Source organism: Pipistrellus hanaki (genome assembly GCF_964339955.1).
Source record: "Pipistrellus hanaki genome assembly, chromosome: 3".
NCBI lineage: Eukaryota > Metazoa > Chordata > Mammalia > Chiroptera > Vespertilionidae > Pipistrellus > Pipistrellus hanaki.
Window position 1 is genome coordinate 13,347,924 of NC_140505.1, and position 24,347 is coordinate 13,372,270.

Here is a 24,347-nt window from a genome sequence, read left to right on the forward strand (position 1 = left end):
GAATATATGTAACATCATCTATTTTATAAATATACACTAGCATATATCATCTATACATAAATGGTTATTCCTATTTTGGGGCCATGTTTAAAATATACACTAGCATATATTATTAATACATAAATGGATATACCTATTTTGGGGATATGCTCAAAACATGTAGACAGTGGTGTATGACTAAACATTTGAAGACCAGGACTAGATCACTGCAACAGCCTCTCAGTGGTCTGTCTCTGGCCTCTATCTCATCCTTTATCCTTCCAATGGCCATATGACAAAGCAGATACTTCGGTAGCATTCCAGTTTCCTCAGGAAAGTCGCATCCCATCTACCCCTCCGAGGTCTGCAGGATCTGGTCTCCTCCCTCCACCTCCTTGCTCTCCAGTATCTTCATGCTGCTCCACTGTCCAGCCTTCTAGGGCTAATCCTGCCCCACACACCCATTCTGCTTATCTTTCTCAGGCCTTCACAGACATTGCTTCTTCTGAGATATTCTCCTTCTCACAACCTTACTGGGTTAACTTTTATTCAACATTTAAACTTCAGCTTAGATGTTATTGCCTTGGGCTCCAAAGACTGGGCTAGGTGTCTTACCTGTGCTGTCATAGCCACTGCAAGTAACTATCATATGGAGTAACTCTGTTTAGCCTGTTATATTGAAAACTACTGGAGGGAAGGTTTATCTGGCTTATCGTTGTATTCCAGAGCCTCCTATAAAATAGAGATGCCAAATATAGGTGGAAACAAATCCAATGCTATTTTTCTAAACAATAAAAGTTGGTCCTCTTTGGATGTGTAGTGCTCTCCTCCCCACATTTATATTCTCATAAGAAGAAAAAGGGAATTCACAGTTTCCATATTTCCAAATGCAGAGGCCCAGGAGATTATATTGATATATTCGAGATAGAAAATAAACCATGTGTGAATGACCCTCTCCACCTAGTGATCAAATCTCATCAAAGGGACATTTTGACCTTTTGGGAAACAAGAAAGAAAGGGAAAATAAAAGAGCCACGGAGGGACCATGCTTATCTACTTGGAGGTGAATACTAAAATATGTTCTGTTCTCTCTCCAACCTCAAACACTAAGTAAAAGTTGCTATTACTTTGTAACGTGGTAATGTACCCTATTCACCACACAGCCTTTAATATAGGAAGGTCGTCTAAAAAGATGGACCATGGGATCGCTTCCCTGGCAACAACAATTTATAAGAACACAAGATAGACAGCCTCAGTGTCCGCCCAGGGTGGAGACCATAACTCTCATCCAAAGCATTGTCATGGTTTGTAGTTTATGTGGGAGACGGGAGCAGAGGTTATCAAGTGACATGAATAAAACCTCATGTGTCAGGCCCAGCTAATCCCAGAATATCTACCATTCCTTCCATGCTTTCATGACATTAGAAATGTAAATCCAGAGAGGCCGAAATTCCCCTCAGTAAGTTCACATGGTCTTAAGACTCACCCACAGTTTGAGATAAGTCCCTTGGGGGACAGTTAGCCTTTCATTCCATCTCTATCTCTGCTGGAGGGAGCAGAGGTCCTGGAATCTCCATCCTACTCAGCGACATGCTTGGGACCACAGCATGAACTGACTGCCCATCCTTCCCCTCAAGGATGTCATGCTTCTCATTCCTGTTTAATTTAGTCACTGCTGTGAGGCCAACTACGGCATCCCTGTGGTCATTATCTGCTCAACTTTCATCCCCATATTTGTCCCCATTCTGAACCAAAACTCCACCCCAACTCTCCCCTTCCAAACCTGTCTAAGTGTCCCCCCAAAATCCAGGAAACTTCACAATATCTTCAGTCATGTTGCTGAACTTGCCCTTTGGCCTTCTCTGAAACCAGACTACCTGATAGATTCTGCAAACCCCACTTCTTCAGGAAGTCAATCTGGTGAAGGTGGTTTTCTCCTCACGACACCTTACTGCAGAGCATGATGAGTTCCTCGACTGACTGCTTCCAGACCAATGTCCACTCCCGTCATCTGGTTTCCGAGCAGCAAACAACAGAGGCAGGTGGCAGCATCCACTTTCAATTCCATGGAACCTTCTAGGGCACATTCCTTCTTGGAGAAGACGAGCATAGGTACCAAGAAGGAAGGCAATTATTTGAAGGAGGTCATTACATATAATAGTGAGGAGCATCCCTCCCACTCCCCTCTTTTGGTTTCCTGGCTCTGGGAGGAACAGCACTATCTATAAGTTCTGACCACATTTCCTAGTTTATGCCTCTTGTTTCAAATCTCATCAAAGGACATTTTGACCATTTGGGGAAACACAAGAAAGAAAGGGAAAAACTCTTCATTGCACCCTTTTGACTATACCATTCTGTCTGCCAACTACTCTAACCTGAACTCCTGACTCCTACCCTCTTCTTTAACTTCAGATACGGTCTTTTCTCAATGTTTACTGTCTCAATAAACAGCCCCTCTAACCTTCCAGTTACTCAAATCTGAAACCCGGGTCTCACTTAGAGCACCGCACTCTCCCTCATTCCCCATATTAATCAATAATCAAGTTATCCCTCTAAAATAGCTCACAGGTCTTCCCTCTTCCTGCCTCCACTACCACCTAGCCCAAGATGTTATTATCTTTCCTTGTGTACCTGCACTAGTTCCCTTTTAGCTCTTCCTACAACATTTCTTCTTCTTATTTCACACCCAAGTTATTTCCCACTATGCAGCTAAAAAAATCATTTTTAAAAGACAAATTGGGTGATATTACTTCAATGCTTAATACTCTTCAAAGGCTCCCCATGGCATTTTGAATAAAATCCAAATTCCTACAAGAACCTGTAGGATCTGGGCCCTGCTTATCTCTTCAAACTCATTTCTTGTCAGTATCACCCCTGCCCAATATGCTCCCTCTGCACTGGCTTTCTCTCATTTCCTAAGTCTCTCTAACCTCAGGGTCTTACCACAAACTGTTTACCTTCCTGGAACACTCACCCCCTTAGGTTTTACTTAGTTTCCAACTCCTTAGATAGGAGCTAAGTGCTATACCATATTATTTTTTATTCTATCCTATATTTTTCCTTTACAGGATTCAACACACTTTGTAATTATATATCTTTTGCATTACTTATTAATGGTCTATCTCCAACATTAGTGAGTGAAAATTCCATGTAAGGGACCTTGTTAGTTTTGCTCTCTGCTATGTAAATTAATACCCAGAGCCTAGCACATAGTAAAGATTTAATAAATATCTGTTAAACGTATAAATATATTTAATAACTGCATTAGAACGTGATAGAAATTATATTGTGCATTCAAAATGTTGAAATTCATGCCCGAAGTATTTACTGAACATCAACTGCATGCATAGGTGCTGTACTAGGGATTGAGATGCAAGAACACATTACAGTCCCTCCCCTCAAAGGGTTGCCAGTCTGATAGAGAAGGACTGGCTCACGGTGTGAGAAGTCTCACCAGAGGGAAAGCTCAGCTTCCTAAAGGGCCCAGAAGGGCAGGTTTCTAAAGAAGCCCCTCTTGAGGGCTGGGAGAAAGCTTCCCAGAGGAAAGGATATCCAGGACACTTGCATTCAGGCAGGACTAGCTACGCAATTTGCAGGGCCCAGTGCAAAATAAAAATGTGAGGCCCCTTCTTCTAAAATTATGAAGGATTTCAAGACAGTGACAACAGAACAGTATGCCAAGGGTGAGCCAAGTCCTGGGTGACGGCACATGTTGTGTGCCCAGGAAGGTGACTGCTCTCCGAGTCCCTCGGACACAGGTGAGATAAACAGGACTCAGGCAACCACACAAACCAAGGTTGTAGAGGGAGAAAGACCCTCATTTGTCCAGCCTCCTGTTTGAGAGAGGTAATAGGTTATCTTCTCATTTGAGTGTAGTTTTATAAGGCTCAGTGAGGTGAAATTCCCAACATCTCAAAAAAAAAAAAAAAAAAAAAAAAAGGCGTTAAGATTGGGATATTAGAGCTGTGCTTCCACCAGAGCAACATGTTTCTCAAGCAAAGGACAAGTGGGACTCTTTCTCCCTGCTTTGTGTGCGTGCTGGAGAAGTGGGCAAAGAAAGGAGGCACAGCCAATGTACCCTGAAATAGGTGAATATCCTCTGCTGTGGCCATGCCGGTGAGCAAGCACCTGGGCACCACATACATGGCAGCTGCCCGGAGGATTTGCCCAGGGACCCGTGAGACTGCAGGATTTGTCTCCGGCAAAAGCATTAGCAGCATTTGCCTTTGCCCACTTACTGTCCTCCCTCCATTCATTAATCCTCTCTGACGTCCACCAAGCAATCAGCAGGTAAAAGGCTGAAGGCTTTCCACACTCGGTCTTCCTGGTGACCTCAGGCAGGTCTGTGGTGGGAGACAGACCTCTGGTATGAGGAGTCTTCAAACACCCACTCCCACTGCAGAGGCGGCCGCCCATCCCGTATTCACAGGTGTAACCTGCCTGCAGCATGAGCTCCCACCTCCTTGGAGGACACGCCTGGGACTCATGGACATGCCCGAGGTCGGCTGAATAAGATTAGCCGGTATGAACAGAACAAGCCAGGGCACATCCCTGGGAAGACTGGGCTGGAGTTTGACTGAGGCACTTGAGGCCACCCCTTGTGTGGGGGCAAGAGAAGACGCGGAGGAAAAGCAACTGCTAGCCTGGTTTCTGTGACCGAGCAAAACACATATTTTGTTTGGGGGCTGCAGGATTCTTGGGGAGTCGAGCAGGATCATTTTGGTTTAATTTAATACAGAAGAGCTTTTGCCTCGGGCATGTGTGGATATGCGTTTAAAGTTCTTGTCACACCCAAAAGTGAGCGCCAGGAAAATAACTTTTTTCACATATTCCATACCCTGCAGCTTCTTTGCCCTGAGATCATCCCTGGTTCGCTGCCTGTACGCTTGCCAAGGAAAGCCAGCACCTTCTATCGTTGTTGGTACATGGCAACAGCACACCTGCAAGAAATATTCGGCAAATGAATGAATGGATGGATGAATGAATGAATTTACTGCTGCTGTGTATGGCCATCACCAGACTGAAACAGATGAAAGTATAATCTGTCAAAAGCAAGTCAGGCTTCTCCAGTGCGGTGTCATATCGACTATGAGGAAGTTCAACTCTCTACAAGTGCTAACTAGATTGCTCACATTTTTTTGCAGAGTAATATAGACTTCTGTAGTCTATTACATAGTGCATACATTTAAAAAAAGAAGAATGCTTTCATTAAAAGTATTCATCTATTTTATTATTAATAATATAATGTGTAAAATGCCTTGGGACTCACTAAGATGAAAGCAAGCAATATAAATGTGAGATATTATTATGCTTCTTATAATTACAACATGTGTGCACAACAGTTTGTTATGAGTACCCATCAAAGAAAGCACCCCGTCATGCTGCTCTAACAAAAGGCAATTGTTGGAAGAGTTCAACAAGGCCAGAGGAGGCCATTTTAAAAGGAGCTGCGGTTTATAGGAAACTTCCATGTGACTCAGGAGCTCCAAACTCCGTTGGGCGGGCCTTGGACCTGGATTAATTTTTAACAAGGTCAGAGAAATACATTTATTGCACCTCTTGAGACAGCGAGCACTCAAAGCATGAGAACATTCTCCATTTTTCTTATGTGTAGCCTGAGTCATTTCAAAGCTGGGGAATGAAAGGGGAGGGGGGGTTGGGGGGGGGAAGCAGGGAGCTGTATGCCCTTGTTATTTCTCATTGCTCTATAGACCCAGTCTTGCACTGACTCTTACTATGAATTTTCATTGAAGCCAATATGTCCTCCAAGGGAGTACACATTGATTTTTGAATGGCAAAAATTTTTTTAGCCTTTTTGTGTAGGAAGCACAATTATTCATATCAGGAATATCTCTTCATAATGTTTCTGTTATATTAAAATTTCATGGGGGAGGAAAATTGGAAAAATAAAAGTCTTCAAAGGCTCTTTAGGGAAGGGATAATGGGGAGGAAAAGTTGAGACACACTCCTTTTGCTCTCTAAGAAGAGTTTAACCAATAATGATTGCACACCAGCTTTTCCATTCTGTGGGAAGCAAGCTTCAGGGTGACACAAAACCCTGGGAAGAGATAGTCTCCTAGGAAACCATCATCTTACCATTCCCCAATTGTGACCTAAATTTCAGATTGCAGCCAAAATGTAAATACTTTACAAATTTTATCATCCACTTATATCTTGGCATAAAGACCTACCAATTCATTTTCCTACATCAAATTTTACCAGAGATAGGAGAGACCACAAGGAAGTAGGACATGTGAGGGATGGAGGCGGGGTGTGCAAAAGGAAAGTTTAAGTATATTATTAGACCCATTACAGAACTCAGTCTACAACCTCAGTGTTGATAACTATATTTATTTACCACAACTCTATTTAACCCTTTAAAGATGTTATTCTGCTGAGGTATCAGAAAAAGAAAATCACAATCAATTCCGGGTTCCCTCCGTTTCCTGGAATTGTGTGGGTTCCAGGCCACTGTGTCGTGCCATTGCCTGGGCGATGGTGGGTCATTCATGCTATGACAGGTCTTCAGTATCATCAATCACTTTATCTGGGCTTGGTCCCAGTAGTGCAGGTCAGTACTGAGTCACCCTACCAGGTCCTTCAGATTTCCTCTGCCTCCGGGCTGGGCTTCTTGGTGAGGCTCCCTGGTATACCCATTCTCTTGGTCTTGCTTCCCCTTTAGAGTTTTACCCAGAAAAGGACACAGGACTTATCTCATTCCCAGCCTCACCCCAAGCTTAGCTGTGGTTCATCCCTGTCCCTCGTCCCCTATTTAAGGGAACCTCCATTTGACAGGAGCAGAGCAAGAGGGTGCAGAAGCCACTAGTACTGAACTCCTCACTCCTCCTCCAACTTCCCTCCTCCCTGCAGCCTACTTTCCAGGTAGAGGAGCTCCCTCAACAAGTATTCTTGCACTTTCATTGCTTAGGCCAGCTGTCCTTCCTGGATCCCTGAGGGTCTTGGCTCTTGTGATTCAAAAGCCCTGAATTGACTCCTCTTGACTCTGCTCTCAGCTGTCACACCTGCCCTGAGGTCATGAGTGCGGAAATGGCAATGAACTGGACAGGGACAGACCAACAGGAAGAAGGAAATGCTGAGGGAGCAAAAATAAGTTAATATTTCAAAAGTGTTGACCACCTTAAGGCAAAAAAACACCGGTTCCTAATTTGAAGGACCCAGGCCCCCAGCCCTGGTTTCACTGACTTCCGTTCCACACCATCTTCAGAGATATCGCTGTGTACAAGTCATATCTACGCACACCTCGTGAAAGCTCTTTCCTTTTGCTCAAATGTACTACAGACATGTCATAAAGTAGTCATCTATTTCAACAGAGATAAAATAATAGAATTGTGAGCTTAGCTCCCAAGGTGAGATTGGCATTTTAAAAAAATACAGGTGACTAACAACAATTTTTAGAGTCTATGATTATTTACGTGTGAAACAAATGCTGTTTAAATGACTTACTTCCCATTGGATAAAAGCTAACTTTAGCGGTTGAAATAAAAATAGGTGCAAATATAAAGCGTGTTGGTCATTGTCCTCCAAAGAAGCTGCTGATGCTGCTTGGGCAAGGTGACTAGCCATGAAAGGGAGAACCCGCAAATCTAGTGGCCACAAAACCAAAGTTCACCTCAACGCAAGCTGAACGACTCTGGCGCACTTTGACATCACAGGCAGGAGTGCTTGTCATTGCAAGGCATGTTGTCATCAAGAGATGAATATGCTTTTCATTCCCTTGATGAACTATTTTCTTCTGCAGAGTGATACTTCAGGTGTAAGGGGGCAAATCAGCCTTGTCCTTGTGTTTTCTACAGTCTGATATATTTTTTTAAGGTGGAAATACTTCTCTTTTTTAAAAATTTCTTTATTAAATTGTTACATTTGTGTCTTTATTCCCTCATTATCCCTCCCTATCCCCCCCACTCATGCTCTCACCTGCCTGTTGACTGTGTCCATTGGTTAGGCTTATAGGCATGCATACAAATTCTCTGGTTGATATCTTATACTTATAGTCCACGTATGTCCCTGAGAAGAAGCACAAGGCATTTTCCAACAAATCATCTCATTCATCCCTTTAGAGTCATTGCTTGGGGGAGCAGTGGATGGTGAGAGTGATGAACATTGCATTTAAAGAGGGACTAACCATTGGGTACATTCCTCTTTCATGGTCACATCCTGAGTCAGAGCAGAGGGTAAGTCTTCCTTTTACTCTCCTCCTGAATCTCACAGTTCTACTATATGTTGTTTTCTGATTTTTTGTTTTGTTCCCATCTTAAAGCTTATCTGGTTAACTAACAGAAAACAAAAGAAAAAACAAAGACAGAAAAGCAAAAACAAAAACAAACCAAACTGTTTACCTGACAAACAAATGATTTCCGAAGTTTAACTCTCAAAATATTTTGCCAAGCCACCTGCTCTGCCCACTAAGATGGAGTGACAGCACAGTGCTTGGAAACACTGACCAAAGCAAGGCTGTCCCTCCCACGTTACAAAGGAAACAAAGACAGCAGAGAGCCCTCCCCACGCGGTACCACGTGGACACAGCCAGGCGCTGAACCAGATCCCCGGTGGCTGGGTCAGGGGGAATAGAGCTGTGGAGCAGCTCATTTCCTGTGACAAGCCAGCCCTGGGAACTCAGATAAGGCCTTAGCTTCACAAATGCTACCAATCCATTTTTCCTCTTCCTGAAAGTCCTGGCAATGATTCAAAGCCAACCCACAAAACAGACATGAGGCCTGTTTCTGACCAAAACCTGTGACAGCAGAGGCTCTCTCTCCAGGCAGAAGCACGTGCTAAGTATTGGCCTAAGCATCTATACAAGTAAAAGGGTAATATGCAAATTGGTCACGACACCTCACAGTAACAACTGAACAGCAGGCTGTGTGGGGCGATGAGGTCGGCATGGGGGGCAGTGAGGGACAAGCAGGCAGGCAGAGGGGGGCAGTAAGGGGTGACCAGGCTGGCAGAGGGGTTAGTGAAGGGCAACCAGGCCAGCAATGGGGCAGTTGGGGGTGACCAGGCTGGCAAGGGGGGCAGTGAAGGACAACTACACTGGCAGTGTGGGCAGTTAGGGGCAATTAGGCTGGCAGGCAGAGGTGGTTAGGGGTGATCAGGCAGGCAGGCAAGCAGTTAAGAGCCAGCGGTCCTGGATTGTGAGAGGGATGTACAGCTGCCAGTTTTATACATCCGTGGTATCAGGCCAAAACTGGCAGTTGGACATCCCTTAAAGTGTCCCAGATTGGAGAGGGTCCAGGTTGTGTGGAGGGAACTCCCGCCCCTGTGCATGAAACAGGCCTCTAGTTTTATATGATGATCTTCCCTATTATTTGCAATAACCTTATGAGATGGTACTATTACAGGCCCTATTTCATTGATGAGGTAAATAAGGACCAGTGAAGTTAAGTAATTTTTGTCCAGGGTCCTATGGCTAATCAATAGTATACCTGGATCGAACTTCAGAACTTAAGCTCTTGATCACTATACCATATTGCAATGATTCTAACAGCAAACGTTATTATCCTCCTATATGTGGATTTGAAAGGTAGCTTAACTAGGTTTTAAAAAAAAGTATAGCTCCCAGTAGGCTGCCTGGAAGTATTATTCTCCCCTAGATGCTAGTCTGACGTGAATACTAATATGTAAGAAATGAAATGTCAACTTGTCGTATATTTTTATAACATCTTAAATACTTGGAATCATCATTGAAAGTCAACGTTAAAATTTGAGAGGTGAGAAAAACAAGGTAAAACAGTTGCCAAACTTTTGTTTGGAGAACACAGACATCCTGTCAAAGTATAATTTCCAAAGTGTTAAAAGTACGCCTCTCATTCAACTGTAGAACAAAGATGCGCAAAAGATTTTATTCAATTCTTTAGCTAATGAGGGAGCCAGCAAGATGTTAAAACTGGTCCAAAGGGCATTTGGAAAGCTGCATATACATATGGAATTTAATAAATTGCTGGAGTAGATATGAAGTTGGTTAATGTCCAATTCAGCTTAAAATGTAACCTTTGAGGTTATCTGTTCCTCCAGAGAGAATTATTTACATTTCTACTTGACAAAAATTTACAAGTTGATCTCTGTTCCAAAAAATATTTAAATTAGATCAGTAAATAGAAAGGCAAGCCTAGCATTGAATTGAAAAAAACAAAACAAAAAAAACTACTCACCATTCTATTTTATGTATTTTTAGGTTGAGATAACTTTTCTGACAATGCTTACTAAGGTAGGGGAACAATCAGCTCAACATGGGCAAAAGGAAATTAACTGCAAAGTGGGTGTAGAGTATGCTTTAAAACTACTGAATAAAAGTGGACTGTGTTTTCTAATGATACATAAAATGAATAAGCCACTGGGATATGGGGAGAAAGGAAGAGCAAACATCTCAGTCTTGCACTTGACTTTAGCATAAACTATAAAGGATAGTGGACTTATTTTATAGGCAAATAATCAATGACCAAAGTTTAAAATGAGGGAGGACAGATAATAAGTCAATCTGCTTCTAGCATTAGTCCTTCTATGCCCTTTTAAAAAATATACTAGAGGCCCAGTGCACAGATTCATGTACCAATGGGGTCCCTCAGCCTGTCCTGTGGGGATTGGGCTAAAACTGACTCTTTGACATCCCCCAAGGGGTCCCGGATTGTGAGAGGGCACAGGTCAGGCCTAGGGACCCCAATGGTGCACAATCAACCCAGGGAAGGACTGTGGAAGGGCTCCAGGGCGTGGGCTCCAGGGCGTGTCTGGACCACTTTGCCCAGTCCCAATCGGCCCAAAAGCAAACTAACATACCATTTGGTGGTTGAATGGTCAACGCGTTGGGCACTTTGTATGTTAAGCTTTTATTATATAGGATTTTTTTCTTGTTGATAGTCCTCTATGTCTTTTTAAGTCTCTTAACTACCCCTCAAATGCTATTCTATCCGCCAATCAAAGAACATGAAATTAAATAGGTTATTTTACCTAGTGGGGTGTAATTTGGTGATAATCCTAATCTGTGTTTTCCTCAAACTAGTTCTCACTTTTGTTTGTGTTACAGGTTAGGAAGAAATGTAAGGCTCTTTAGTAACAAATTAAATATTTGCTAATCCTAAGGGTTTAACATAACAGACTCCTGATGTGAATTCTTATGCTGTACTTTTATGAGTGTTCCAGGGGACTGCTCAGGTTGGACTTTTAAGATGCCAATTGCTTGTTCCTGTCTTCATAATGACGACTCATCTACAATGGCTTGGTTTTTGTTAAATTGATAAATAAATACATTAGTGTTCCCTGCTTTTCCTCCTAAGCAAATGAAATGCTCACTCTTCTCTCCTAATAAAATAAAACCAAAATATCCTACCATGGAAATCTACTACTGGATTAAACGCTCACCTGAATAAGGTTAACTGTACTTTTTCAGCGTATTCTGGAACAACTAGACACCAGTTGTCTTCATTGCATGTACAAACATCTCTCCTGCCCAAATTTTATGACACCTGGAAGCCACTTGGAAAAGAGGAATAACTCATGAACTCATCTGCCTTTGTGCCTTTGTGCCTTTGTTCCTTTTCAGCAGGAAAACATGAGTTGATAGTGTTCATCTTTGTAAGATTCTAGGGCATTTTTACTATTTTTTTTTATACTTAATATTTTTTTAAGTATTTTACTTTTTTATAAGAAGAAAATAAGTCCATATAACTATTTTTCATTTATTTATTTATTCTTTATTAACTTAATTTTTATAATTAAGACTTTATTTGTTTAGATAAGTTTTAAATTCACAGCAAAATTTAGAGAAAGGTATAGAAACTTTCCATTTCCTCCTGCTTTCACACATGCATAGCCTTCCCCCATTATGAACATCCCCCACCAGAGTGGTACATTCACTACAGTTGGTGAACTGATTGACACATCATAATCACACCATGTTCACTCTTGGCATTGTACACTCTAGGGACAACCTCTGATCATTTTACTGTCGCCATAGTTTTGCCTTTTCCAGAGTGTTGTATAGTTGGAATCATATGATTCATGATCTTCTGATTGATTTCTTTCACTTATAAATATGCATTTAAGTTTCCTCCGTGTCTTTTCATGGTTTGATAGTTCATTTCTTTTTAGCCTGAATAATATTCCTTTGTCCGGATGAACCACAGTTATCCATTCATCGACTAAAGGACATCTTGGTTGCTTCCAAGTTTTGGCAAGTATGAATAAAGCTGCCATCAACATCCATATGCATTTTTTGTGTGTGGAATATAAGTTTTCAACTTCTCTGGGTAAAAATTGAGGTGTCCCATTACTGGATTGAATGGTAAGATTATGTTTAGTTTTGTAAAAGACTGTCAAACTGTCTTCCAATGTGTTGCACTATTTTACATCCCCACTAGTAATGAATGAGAATTCCTGTTGTTGCACATCCTCACCATCATTTGCTGTCAGTATACCTTCTTTTAGCTATTGTAACAGATATTTAATAGTATCTTCATTATTGTTTTAATTTGCATTTCCCCATGACATGTGGTTTGGGGTATCTTTTCATATGCTGATTTGCCATCTGTATATATTCTTTGGTGAAGTTCTGTTAAGGTCTTTAGCCCACTTTTTAATTTTGGCTGTTTGTTTTCATATTTGTTGTTGAGTTTTAAGAGTTCTTTGTATATTATAGATAATAGTGCAAAAACAAATGTCTTTTGCAAGCATTTCCTCCCAGTCAGCGGTTTGTTTTCTTCTTCTCTTGACGTTGTCTTTCAGAGAGAAGTTTTTAATTGTAATAAAGTCCAGCTTGTTATTTTTTTTCTCAAGAATTGTGCCATTTGTATTATATCTAAAGCATCATCACTAAACCCAGCATCATCTAGGTTTCTTCCTATATCACCTTCTAGGAGTTTTACAGTTTTATGTTTTACATTTAGACCTGAATTTTGAGTTAATTTTTGTGAAGTGTATAAGATCTGTGTCTAGATACATTTTTTTTTTTTGCATGTGCATGCCCCACTGTTCCAGAATCACTTGTTGAAAAAATTACCTTTGTTCCTTTATATTGCCTTTGCTCTTTTATCAAAGGTCAGCTGACTATATTTATATGAGTCTATTTTCGGACTCTTTATTCTACTCTATTGATTTATTTGTCTATTCCCAGGATTCTCATGTGTTCTGGTGTAGGGGAATTGGGAAGGTAGATGTAGAGAAAGAATATGATTTTTCTGTGTATGTATATCATGAACTAATGAGGCAGATGAACTGGGCTTCCAGTCTCATGTGAAGCCAGGGATGTGACAAGTGAAGGCAAAAGCTGCCTCCAGCTAATTCAGGGCCCCAGGCAGGCAGCTGTTCTCAAAGATCAATATTGGCTCAGCTCTATTCTTCCCCAGACCCTACACCTCCAGAGGGAAGGCCCTACCTCTTCAGAGATCCCTTTGGCTGGTCCCCACTCTCCACTTCTAACCTCTGAGGACTAAAAGATCAAAGAAATTATAAAACTCCTATCATAAAAGTCCTGTTCTTTCTTTTCACTCCTCCTAGTTGAAGGAAAAGTACATGTGTGACTAAAAGGATGACTAAAAGGGAGAGTGACGTCCATGGAATGAGAACTGGAGTTTGGGCTGGGTCTGGCCTAGAAAACAGGAAAGGAGGGGAAAGAGGACTTGAGGTTTCTTTGTGTCTAGCCCAACAACTCAGTAGTTCAGGAAAACTGGTCAAAGATCTTAACCTGGAATAAAATGCAAATATTTGATTGACTATGTCTTGCATTATATCCCCCCGGAATCTAATCCTGATTGTAGAAGGGCACACTAATTACAAACCCTGCCATCTGGCATGCTTGATAACTTCTGGGTAGGTAATACTTCAGGCTGCAGGTGGTGTGCTAGCTCGCTGGAGAACCTCCAATCAGGCAGGCAAGACGATCTACACTTTCCCTGGACTTTGTACTAAATGGGAAGAGTAATCGTGCAGCATTAGCAGAGGCTCTTGATTGGGTGTAGATTTAATTCTAACCCAGAGCAGCTTTGAGACTGCCAATGTCATACAATATTGGCTACTTCAAGGTGTTGCTGCTATTACTATTTTTATTACTAAGAATAATGATATTAGCAGTAAGAGGCATGATTTATTGAGTACTTATGACATGCTACTTCTTCTATGAGAAAGATATCCTTCATTCTACTGCACCTACAGACACACAGAAATTAAGCGATTTGCCTAAAGTCACACAGCAAGTATTAGAACCAGATTTTTAAATCTAAATTACTTGAAATCACCACCGGGGTCCTCCTTTTCTATTTCTGTATTTCCCAACCAGTATGGAGGGATCAGTGTGCTTTTTTGGCGAGCTTGTCCCCTCCCTCTGTGAAGGCAAGCTGACATGTTAGCTACCACAAGGGAGAAGCAGCAAGAGTGAGTTTTTAGGATTGCTGTGGTTTATCCAGAGATTCTCAGAGCACCTGCCCATGAATCTTACCTATTGAATCCTAAGAAAAGCCAATTTCTTATACCAGACAGAAAGATAGTTAGGCAGGGGGAATACACTAAAGATGATTGTGGTCTCTACTGCTAGTCTTTTTTTTAATTTTTATTTTATTTTATTGATTTTCTACAGAGCGGAAGGGAGAGGGATAGGGAATTAGAAACATTGATCAGCTGCCTCCTGCACCCCCTCCCACACACACAAGGAATCAAACCTGGGACCCTTCAGTCCACAGGCCGATGCTCTCTCCACTGAGCCAAATCAGTCAGGCTCTACTGATAGTGTTAAACATTCAAAGGCATCTTCCCCTTCCCTTAGGCAAGGTTCCTTCAGGCCTACGATTATCAGTGAAATTTAAGTAAATCCTGATCAAAGCAGTGGAATTAGTATTTACACAGAAGCCTTGAGAACAGGGTCTATCTTAAATGGGCAATGAAGCATTAGAATTCAAAGAATTAGCAAAACTCCAAGGGCTAATGAACAATTAAAAAAATCTTCTCCATGGGACACCATGTTTCTGGGGATTAGATTTGTTCAAAGGCAGAAGAGTCTGTTTTCTGTGGATAAGCCAGTTTCAGAGACTGCACAGGAACCCAGAGCCAGTCCTCAGAAGATAGCTGTCTTTGGAAAAAGAACAACACACTCAGAGAAAACTGGCATTGGGTATAAAAATACAGTCATACTTAGCGGTTAGGACAGAAAGAGTGGAAGCATGAAACAAAGTGGGGAAGAAGACAGGAAGGTGCAGTCAAAGTCTGGAGGAAGATAGAATTTAAGAGGAATGCGTGTGTAAAGAGAGAGGCAGAGAGAGGAGAACAAGTGAACTCACTTTGTGCTGGGCACAATGCCAGGTGCTTGAGGTGAGAGAGTCCAAAGAGTCCAGGATGATGCCCAGGTTTCTGACATGGCAAAGAGGTTGTCATTCATTGAGGTGGGTCAGTCTTGGGAAGCCATTTTTGGAGACAGCTCTGGTTAAGAAAAATGTAGAGAAATATTTCAGCTGCCAAGAGTGATTTTTAAAAGAGAGAAAAACACTCTAAGACTTGACAGCTACTAACCTAAGCTACCAGTCAGAGCAGGAGGCAGGGAGAGGGGCTCAGGAAGAAGGGATAGAACCTGGCATCCGTCTGATCATTTCTTGTGCTTAAACTGAACAACAACGTTTTCTAAACCATCGTGCTGGAAGCTCTTAATCACAAAATGGTGATCAATGGTTTTTTTTTTTTGGTTTTTTTTTATGACTATGGTTATCAGTGTTGCCTGCAGAGGGCAGGTCAAACATCAGGCAGTTTCATAGAGGAGACAACCAAGGCATGAGAAGTCAAATGATCATAGAGGTTGATGGCAGAGTCTGGCTAGAGAGGTTACTTCTCAACTCAGAGTCATCCTTTCAGACACCTTTGCATGATGCTCTAAATCAAATTTTGGCCTGATGCAAAAAGGCAGGCTACCATGTTTATATTTACTTGCATTATTGAGAGATTCTACAAAGTAGCAAAATTAAGGGGGGACAAAAGTAGATTTACAGTTGTTCATATGGAAAATAACACAATAATTAATAAATAATAATACAAAATAAATTGCTTTGCATACTCAAAACTGTAAACCTACTTTTGCCAACTTCTGTATATAAGATGGCCAAAAAAATTTACACCAAGTGAAACTTTAAAAACCAGATATAATTCTTGACTATATCCCTTACTCTTTATTAATAGATGTCCCTCTGGCCTTTTCTCTTCTTCCCTCTTCCGCAACTTTTCATTCTTCTCCATAATTCATCCTATTTTTATGTTCATAGCCTCTGCATTTTACAGATCAAATGCTCATTTACTTTCATGGTGAAAAACAGAACACATTAAAATATTCCCAGGGCAGCTATTTGCTCTATTCCATCAGATGTAAAATGTCTGGAATCCAGATTATCATTGACGCTACGGAAATGAATTTCCAAGAAACCCCGACCCAGGGTTTAAAAGTTAATGCAGCTGAGCATTCCTCTGGACTGTAGAAATGGAAATATTCTGTTCCCCAGGGATCAAAGACTCAGAGAATCCTCACAAAGTCATCAAGCTTTCTACAAGATATACTCACAATCATGTCCATGATCCCATCAAAGTGAGGTCTTGGGGATTTTCTGGTTGGGGGATGAAGAATGGGATCATTGTATATATCAGCCTTCCCTGAAAGCTTTTTGCTTTTGCTCCCATGGATGAGCAGCTACAAAGATACAGCACAAATCCTATTTCCTCAGCACTAACCTACAATTTTGAAACAAAATACAGGAAGATAAAACATTAAACTCTTGCTGAAACCGGTTTGGCTCAGTGGATAGAGCATCGGTCTGCGGACTAAAGGTCCCAGGTTCGATTCTGGTCGGGGGCATGTGCATTGGTTGTGGGCACATCCCCATTGGGGGTGTGCAGGAGGCAGCTGGTCGATGTTTCTCTCTCATTGATGTTTCTAGCTCTCCCTCTTTCTCTCCTTTTCTCTGTAAAAAATCAATAAAATATATTTTTAAAAAACCACACACACAAAAAAACACACACAACGAAACATTAAACTCTCACCCTGGGTGACTCTCAGGAGAGAGTCCCGTTTGGAGTTGCACATCCTGCATTCCAACACTGGTGGGTATTTCTGTTCCTGGCAAGTCAAGCATAGTATGAGACCTGTGGACAAAGCTGCTGGAGGTTGGAGTGATCAGATCAAGGGTCATGCCCAGGAGCTGAGTTGCTGCAGGAGGAGACCAAGTCAAGTTGGGACGAAGACATAACATTAATATTCCAATCAGAAGGCAGCCTGAGGCTGGTAAGACCAGGTGGGAGGCAAGCTACCATACTAAGCTCAGAGACCATCAGTGCGTGCTCTAAGAAGAAGGCGCTTCCATGGATTGGGCTCCTCCTAGAACTATTTTTTGTGTTGTTTTTTAATTTGATTGCCATTGCCTCACTTGTAGTGAGTGATATCAGTGTCACATTAAAGTCTGTTACATTAAATTTCTCTGTAATCTCTTCTAAGTTTTTTAAAAATTGCTTCTTTGAAGGCTTTGTTGTGCATTGAGTGGATCTTTTACCCATGCGTGGTGTTGCAATGCTTTGGTCATCTGCAAATATGGGTTTACTGACTTATGCCAATGGTAGCACTCCTAATGGTAGCACATTTTGTTATCCATTAACTAAAAGTCACAATTATTATAACACTTCCGATCTCTTCGGAAAGTTTATTAATTATTAAGATGTTATTAAGCTCAAGGTGGCAACTATAAGTTTCCCAAATTTTAACTTTCACTTGAGAGGTCAAATTTTATCACTGGCAACAAACACAGTCAGTTTTCTTAAAGTGACAGGTTCATTTCTTTCATTTTTGAGAATCTGTTTGCCTGAAACCCAAGTCTGAATAACAGTATGCTTCTCAATTGTTTTCTCACATAAAAATGCTGTTCCACTAAAAAACAGCCAGTCACGCCACAACTCAATCATTGAGGGGCTTTTCCTCAAGACACCCACCATCATTTGGTGTGTAGCAGTGTGCTGTGTGCGTACTTCCTTTAGTATCCACACAGAATATTAAAGATAAATGTACTGAAGAGTTAAGGTCTTTAACATTAATGATTTTTATGGTTTTGCCAAGGACATAATTTTTTAAAAATACATTTTTATTAATTTCAGAGAGGAAGAGAGAGGGAGAGAGAGATAGAAACATCAATGATATAAGAATCGTTGATTGGCTGCCTCCTGCATGCCCCCCACTGGGCATCGAATCTACAGTATGGGCATGTGCCCTGCCTGGGAATTGAACCGTGACCTCCCAGTTCATAGGTTGACACTTGATCACTGAGCCATCCCAGCTGGGCTCAAGGACATTCTTAAGTGAAACAGTAATTTTACCTTCTTTTAGTTTACTTCCTTTTATTTTTACTGTGAATGTCTGACTTTAAAGAAGACACCTACTAACACAGCAAGTTGCACTGTCTTCATTCATTTTAAGTCACCAGAAGTTTTTGTGTTAACAATGAAAATGGAACACAATCAAAAGGCAGAAAAGACCTAAGTATTTGTAGGGGAACTCACCGCAGAGATGCAGTATGGCTCCAGCAGTAAAGGTGTGGGAGAGGTTGAGCTCTATGACTATTGCTTTGAGAATGTTTAATTCTCTGTAACGCTTGGCTGACTATGCGAAAACTGAAATGCCGCCCAGAGACGACAAACATCATGCCCCCTGGAAGGAGATTAATGAATGTATAGAGTGTAGTAACTTTCTGATGTTATCTTTTACCTTTTCTTTTAACCCGCTGATGCATTGTTCTCTCAGGCTGTCTGCATAGCTACCCACAATCTCCTTTTGCTATTAACCCCCTTTAAAAAGAATCTGTTGCCGAAACCGGTTTGGCTCAGTGGATAGAGCGTCTGCCTATGGACTGAGGGGTCTCAGGTTCGATTCCGGTCAAGGGCATGTACCTTGGTTGCGGGGTCATCCCCAGTGAGGGGTGTGCAAGAGGCGGCTGATCGATGTTTCTCTCTCCTTGATGTTTCTAGCTTTCTATCCTTCTCCCTTCCTCTCTGTAAAAAAATCAATAAAATATATTTTAAAATAAGTAAATAAATAAATAAATAGGACCTTGAACTTAAAAAACAAAAACAAAAGAACCTGTTTGGGGAGGGGTGTGGATTCTTGCCGGCCCACCACCACTGGATCAGCTGCTTTTGCCCGTGTACCTTATTTCTCCTATGAAAGCTCATTAATTTGAATAGGGCTGCGCATCAGTTCTTCAGAATCCGTCCTGAATTTAGACCTCTGTGGCTTTCCTCCACCAGGAAGATACTTGTTGTGAACCCACTGAAATAGTCTTGGGACCCTCTAGGGTGCCTGCAGACTGTACTTTGAGAACCACTCTTCTGGGAGAGCTGGATGAGCTCTCTGAGCATGTGGAGGCTATGTTCTCCTCCTCAGTGCTGTCTCGTGGAATTTACATTTTAGCTGGAGAGACAGGCCATGCACAAAATGAATTAGGAAATTGTAAGTGCAGTGGAGAAAAATAAACAGGGAAAGGAAATGGGGTCTGGACGAGTTTTGATATTTTCATTGGAGTGATCCTGGAAGCCTACCTCAGATCCCAACTCAGCCTCAGCCACTTAAATCACTCCCATTTTAGAGATGAGGAAACGAGGTGACGCTGGATTAAATGATTTGTTGAGTGTCTCATATCTGGTAAATATGAGATCAAGGATTCAACCTCGAAAGCCTGGTTCTCTCTACTTGCACATGATTCTCATGGCAACAGGTCTCAGACACTTCCGCAACATTTCTAAATCTATTTAGGGAAGCAAGATAACATTTTTCCCAAATAAAATAAAGAAGAACGAGGGAAAAGGCATAATCATCTCAGGAGACATCGAAATGTGTGCTTAAGGAAAAGCCAACATTTTTTACTGTTAGGGCGTTGAATGGGTTTCTTTCTAGACACTGGGTTTCTTCCATTTGTTTATTCTGTAAGTGTTTAATAAGCGTTTTCTTTGTGTCATAAACTGGGGAAGCTGCTGGGAGCAGAGACAGTTCCTGAGCGAAAGCCTTACTCACAGTGTGAGAAGGAAGGAGAGAAGGAAGAGAGAGCATTCTAGGGGTGGGAGGACCTCTCAAACCTTGACCAGCAGCATCAGAAGGTGAGTTTAGTTTGGCTAAGGCTGCAACAGAAATACGTGTTCACACACACACACAGAGCTAATTCCTGTGTCTGAGATCTAGACCCTCCCACACCCATGCTGGGTGACATTTTTAAAGGACAGAAATGGCTCCCACCCCTGCATGACCCACATTCTCCCACTCCAAGGGACTATGAAACAGGAACTTGTCAAATGAAGAAGCTGGCAACAATCACCCTATTTAGTTCTAACAGCCATAGAAGGAAGATATTATTTGTATTTCACAGATGAGGAAATTGAGGCTTAAAGAGTCTATTTGCTCTATTTGGTCCCATTGCTTCAGGCCTAAGCAACACTCAGAGGCCACCAGCTCCCATAAAGAGAAGTGCCTGGGGACTCAGTCCTGCTCACAGGTGTCCAGTGGGCCCCGCACCTCATGCCCTCTTTGCCTTTCACTTTCTGCCTTCCTTCTGTTTCAGCATCGCTCTTACTCTTTGTGGCTGTGTCTTGCATTCCCAGGCCCTTGCTTACTTCTTGCAAGCTAGGATGGATTTGGAGCCTGTGGTTGAACTCTCTGCTCTGGTTTGGTTTCTTTTGAACCTTCGAGTTTACTGGTTCTATCTGTTTCTGGTCACCTGGGGTAAACTGTCTTCATCCGGCCACAGTTCTGAGGCCTCTGCCCTCTTTAGTGGGCCTCCTTGTTTAGGACCCTGAGAAACACAACATTCAAATGTGTTCATCCCCAAGGGAAAAAGTTGGAAAGGAAAAACATGAGTGCATGACTCCATGTAGACCCTCAGAAGACGGAGAGATTGAGGTGTTTGCTGAGCCCAGAGCGAGGGTCCTCAAGAAGCCTTCCAAATGAGTTCCTGGTCAGAAGGTGCCCCCTCACTTTGAGTCCTCAGCTCCTTGGAGTATCTTTTTTAGCTCCACAACTGTAAGCAGGGGTCACTTTGTTTTTCTTCCCTAGCTATTTGCAATGCCTTTTTCTGACAGTGACACACTGGGCTCCCATTATTCTTAATATTTATACAGGAAGATATATTAATATCTCTCCACATGTACACATCACCCATCACTGCTGCCAAAGCCTCACCCATCACTGCGGATAACTTCCTCTCAGCTCTTGGGCTCTGACTTCTGCACCAGGTTCCCTTCATCCTGGGGATCCCCTTCTCAACCGGCTTATGCTCTGACTTCCGATGGTGGGTCCCCCTGTCCTCCCCTGATTGCCGCCTCACTCTGCTCAGTGTCCACCACCAAGCTAGGTTGTCCCTCTCTCTATTTGAGCTTTGTCACCCCACTCTAGGCTGCCATGCTCCTCCTCCCCCATCTCCTCTGCACACAGAGCTTTACATAATGGCTTTAGGACTGAATTTGTGTAAGAATGGAAGAGGAAGAGAAGGGAGAGAGGAAGAGCTTTAACTGTACTTTATATTAGAAAAAAAATTCCTGTTCCTTCTGACCTAATGGGAATGGAACTACCTAGTTCATGTTGTAAAGATACAGCACTTCTCAACTGACAAATACAATAAGAGTCCTTAAAACTGTTCTGTGAGACTCTGCTGCTCACTTATTCCCATTACTCTCAATACACAATATATGCATTAAAAGAAGGGCAGGGTGGCTGAGACCGGTTTGGCTCAATGGATAGACCATCAGCTTCCAGACTGAAAGTTCCCGGGTTTGATTCCGGTCAAGGGCATGTACCTTGGTTGGGGGCACGTCCCCAGTAGGAGTGGTGCAAGAGACAGCTGATCGATGATTCTCTCTCATCGATGTTTCTAACTCTCTATCACTCTCTCTTCCTCTCTGTAAAAAATCAATAAAATATATTTGAAGAAGAAGAAGAAGAAGAAGAAGAAGAAGAAGAAGAAGAAGGAGGAGGAGGAGGAGGAGGAGGAGGAGGAGGAGGAGGAGGAGAGGAAGAAGAAGAAGAAGGGCAGGGTGTGTGTGGGGAGACAAGGGGGGAGAGATAAGGACACATATGTAATATCTTAATCAAGAAAGAAAAACGGGGAAGGGCAAGAAGAAAGTTTAAATTCTCATGTGCCAACACAAACAAAGAAGAGGAAACATTCAGCCTAAATGGCATTAAAAAAAAAATGATGAGGCAAATACACTCTAGCCTTGAAGAGAGCAGATCTGCCATATCCATTTGTTTCTTGGGAAGTCACACAAGAAGCTTCTTTGAGATCTCTGCAACTTCAGTGGGTTAAAAAAAAAATAAATAGAAGTGTCTACAGTCTTTGAGGGTTTGTAGAGTTCTAAGGGGCATTCTCCAGCTCTGATTCTATGGTTCCAGACACCCAGCACCGCCTTCTCTGTCTTCTTTGCCTTCCTCCAGGCAAGGCTGCCCCAGCTGGAATGTGCTCCGGGCTCTCTTTGACTTCAGCAGATAGCTCTATTATCTCACAGGCACAGTCTGGTCAGGGCAAGACATTCTTGCTGTGTCAGAGCAATTAGAGATTCTCAGAACCCTACCAGTGCAGATGTGTCATCCCCATTAAGGGCTGCAAGCACCACCACATTCCCGTGCTTCCCCCTCCTCCCCGGGGCCCCATCTCAGGCATTCCTGTCAATGTCTAATTCAGAGGATTTGGCCCCATCAGGCAGCCACACAGCTCCCTCTATGAACAGGTCAGTGTCACAATGCAGGGCTTTTAAAAATTGCATTTGGTCAAGTTCAGGCATCAATGGATGGTAGTATGGAACCTAAAAATAAAGCAAGCCTCAAAAACTTCCTTGAAGTTGGAAGCCACTAGAGGTTACAAAGGGCAGAGGGATGACTTCTAATGGCCCCGTGGAAGCCAACAAGAATTCTCAAATTGCCTGGAATGCCATTGAGTACTATCCCATGCCGTCTTGAATGGGGACAGCCCTGAGCACAGGGAGTATAATGGCTCTTCAGTGTTGAGAACAGAAGTGTGTGTGTGTGAGGACCATTATGTCAAACTCTATATGTACCCACCACACTCAAAGATTCTCATCCCCCAAACCACATAACTCTGGGCTTTTATTTTGGCAATGACAATCATGCATATGTGGCATTCTTATAGTCTTCCTTCTTCCTTATTTCTCTTTCCCAGCCCAGGCCTCTCAGTCACCAAGTCCAGGAGATTTTTTTTTTAGCACACCTCCATCATCCATCACTCCATTTCCTACTGCTTAATTCTGTGTTCACACACTAATGGTCTCACACTGGACTGCTCTAATTTAGCCTCTTTTTTTTAGTAAAATATTTTTTATTTAATGCATAAACATTCATGCTTATTTATTAGAGGAATTCTATAAATTGAGAATATCACTGATGGGTCATTATGGGTTAAATCTTTAAAAATTTCGAACCAATAATTGGCATTAAACTATTCTCTTCGTTTAATTGTGAAATGTCTTGTACAATCATATTCCATTGTTGGAATATAAGTTTATACAAATGTTAAGAAATTTATCAAATAGAGCATCAGCCCATGGACAGAAAGTACCAGGTTCAATTCCGGTCAAGGCCATGGCATGTACCTCGGTACCTCAGTTGCAAGCTTGATTCCCCGCCCTGTGTGTGGCATGTGTGGGAGACAATCAATCAATGTATCCCTCCCATATCGTTGTTTCTCTCTCTGTCTCTCCCCCTTTCTTCCACTCTCTCTCTCTCTAAAAAAAAAAGTAAATTAAATAAAATCAATGGGAAGATATCCTTTGGTGAGGATTCCCAAAAAAGAAAACAAGAAATTTATCAGACACATTCAAAGGCCACGTTTTCCCACTCCATAGTACTCTTCATCATCTCAGCCAGCCTGCCTGGGTGCACTGAACCATAAGAGGAAGTGGGAGGTGAAGGAGATTTCCAGTGGCCACTATTTTTTTTTACATTATCTTGACTCATCTTTACACATGTGTTTATAGTTAAAGGCTGCTGCTGTCTATGATCATCAAATGACTTTAGTCTTGCTTGGGATCTGGCAATAGTTATCATAGATGATATAAAGATCATAAGTTCTGATTGTAAAACAGCACCCTCCCTTGTAAAATCTGTTTTAGCTTTACAACTGTGGGTGTCCCTGGAGAAAGTGGATGGTTGGAGGCAAATGAGGTTGCCCTAAACACACCAGGAAAGAATGGAAGCTTCTTCCTCCTCTTCACATAATGCTCAGCATATACTCTGTCAAGAAATGCTTGAGAAGCAGAATAAATTTGGGGATAAAATTGAATGGATCACACAAAATAGAAATGAGGATTGTTTTTGTTTTTGTTATTTTTATTTTGAAAAACAATACAGAATC